Source organism: Alnus glutinosa, chromosome 2, assembly GCF_958979055.1.
Source record: "Alnus glutinosa chromosome 2, dhAlnGlut1.1, whole genome shotgun sequence".
Taxonomy (NCBI): Eukaryota; Viridiplantae; Streptophyta; class Magnoliopsida; order Fagales; family Betulaceae; genus Alnus; species Alnus glutinosa.
Genome location: NC_084887.1, coordinates 1,184,995 through 1,188,102, shown reverse-complemented (window position 1 = coordinate 1,188,102; position 3,108 = coordinate 1,184,995). Strand labels below are relative to the sequence as shown.

General features: G+C 33.8%; 1 pseudogene; it reads left to right on the top strand.

Annotated features, from left to right (window-relative positions):
- The first annotated feature begins 306 nt into the window (after positions 1-306).
- Positions 307-792, top strand: LOC133861068 (PHD finger-like domain-containing protein 5A; annotated as a pseudogene).
- Positions 793-3,108: the final 2,316 nt, after the last annotated feature.

Genomic DNA, 3,108 nt, shown 5'->3' with positions numbered 1-3,108 from the left:
AACATTTGTTTGACAAAATTTTACTTTGACTGGATGATTATGGAGAAAATTGCATGTTTTATATTGAGTATGTTGTCAGATGATGGTCAACTGTCAGTTGATGTTTTTTGCTATGTTGATGCCAGAAATTAATCTGCTATGCATGGGTTTTGTTCTCTGGAGGACGTGTTTGTTACTTATTACTATTAGATATTGAAATGCTGATAAAAATCTTTACTTGAGCTTTTCTGTCTTCCTGATGATTACCCTGTTTAAGTATCCCTTGCATGGATTTTTACATGCTCTTTACTTATTTCTTTTCAGGAACTAAGAGCTTGTCGCAGAAAAGCATGGCCAAGCATCATCCAGATTTGATTATGTGCCGGAAACAGCCAGTAATTGCCATTAGACGACTTTGTTAGAAATGTGATGGGAAGTGTGTAATCTGCAACTATGGATCCTTTCAGGGTCGGTGTGTTATATGCGGAGGAGTGGGAATTTCCGATGCCTACTATTGCAAAGAGTGTGCACAGCAGGAGAAAGATAGGGATGGATGCCCCAAAATTGTTGATTTGGGGAGTGCCAAAACAGATCTATTCTATGAACGTACGAAATATGGTTTTAAGAAAAGATGATGACCATTGGATAGACATGTCTGGTGCTTATAAACTGCATTTTTCTGCAGAATCTTGATATTTTGGAACAGTTAGATGATGAGCATGGTATAAACATCTATGCCGCTGTCATGTACTTAAATTATTGATGAAGATTCAGATTTTGGAATGATGAAACTCTGTTAAGGTTTTATGTTTATGTTTGTTGACATTTCCAAGTTTTCATTTTCAGAACTCTTCAGCTTTTACTTCGTGTAAGCAAAATATTGGTGAAGGAACCAACTAAATTCGATCAGCTTAGAAGAATACAGACTTTAAGCATACATCTATGATTCTCTCGTTTTAGTATATCTTGTCCATTGATAATGGTTTGTGCCTCTCAAAGTTAAAGATCTTCTCAGCTAGTGGAGCTGATGTGTTTATCTACTGATGGAATTTGTCTTAGTGGCATACATCTTTTTGTAGTTGTACCCTACGCTGGGAATATAATGCTTGGGGTCCTACAATTTTTATAACAATTCCTTTACAAATTTTTTGATTAGTAAACAAAGAGGCAATCAGTTTTAATTAGCAACACGCCAAATTCAAATGAGTGACTCGTGTAAACTATTACATGACAATTCATATTTTACTAGTTAATATGATAACTGTCACAACAGTTTATAAATTGACAGTTCACATTTTAGTGGCCGACCGATATAGCAAATGACAAAAATTCTTTGCACAATACCATTTTCTCATTTGTAGTTTTCTAATACAACGCCATTGGGGACCATAACACAAACCCATAAGTCTTGTTTCATTAGGAGTGAACAATACTAGATGAATGAAACTATTTAACATCTTACCACCATTGGTATTGCTATAACCACTAGGAAAAACGAGTAACAACAAAATAACAAAAACAAAGGCAGCCTAGTACATCTTGCAAGAAAACTTATTATCCCTTGTGCGGTAGAGCTCTTGCACCATCAAAAGTTTGATAGATTGATTCTCCATATTTGCCTTGCATTTGGTCAAATTCCGTTTCCAATCTACCAAGAAAAATAACCATAAAGATATCAATATAAGGAACACCCACCAATCAAACCCCAACATTTAAGTTAAACTTAACAGAATCAATTTTATAAAAGTTGAATCCTAAAATTCTAATCAATAAACACAACCCAAACAATAACCCACCTTTTCAAGCCATGCCCGTAGCAGTTTGAAATTCCACAACACTTTAAGAAGGAAAGTTGAATCAAGCAAAATCCACAAATATTTCACAGATGTCTGGGGATAAAATGAAAATTTGAATTTGAAAAGAAAACGATAAAATGAAAATTTGAATTTGAAAAGAAAACCGAAAATGCACCCAGAGATGGTTCAGGGAAACTGAACTGAGTTTAATCATTCAAACTGAACTGATGTTATATATATATGTGTGTATATATATATATATATATATATATATATATATATATATATATATTCATTCTCATTCAGCAAACAAAGTCAAGAAACAAGTTACACTCATCTAGTTATACTCATTTGCAAATACAGAGGTCCCAGCAGCCATATACAAAAGACTGAAAATGTGATATTTTGGCTGTCAAGAGAAGGGGTTGATCACAAGCTTCAAGAGCACCAACAAGATTTGAACATAATTTTGTTTGACAGTTCCAGTATCTACGTATTCATGACATGAAAAACGTACACATGGTTCAAAGAACTACTAAACGCAAATTAACATGGCCATCACATTAAAAAAATTGCAAGCTTTTTTTTTTTTTATTAAAAACAATGCAAGCACATGAAGCTCAATAGACAATAGACAACCAAAACAAAATCCCTTTTTCAATAGCCGGAATCAAGCTAACATGAAGCTCATCAATCCTCACTACTTCAACTACAGAACCAACCAAGAAACCAAAATCTCAAACAACAAAACACCAATCGATCAGGCCATAACCGACCCTTACCACCAAAATCAACACCCAAAAATCCCCAAATCAAAACCTTAATTTAATTCGGTCCTCTCCAACCAAAACAGAGGACAAATCAAATTAATAGACAACCCACAATATTTTCCTTTAAACACCATTCGGTTAGAGCTTCTTCAACCAACCAATCAAGCCCAAATCTCAAAAGGAAACCAACACCCATACCTTAAGGAGGAACCGAAATCCACCTCAACCCAATTGGCCAAATCACAATAAAACCGAAAAACAACTTCACTAACTATAAATCATTTGGCCTCTTTTTCCTCTTTTTAGCCTCCGTCTAATATGTGACGTGCAGTCATTGTATCAACAAATTAAGTGGACCACAATGTCAATGACACATCATTAACTATTACATCATTAAAAATACCCTATCAACAAATTACTAAATCTCGTATAAATTTAATAATTATGATTCTAATAAATATAATATAATACTCTAATAATTTCATACGATCTTGATCTATTGTTATATGATGGGTGGTGTTGTTTACATAATCTAGAGAAGGAAAAAAATAATAATAATTTGC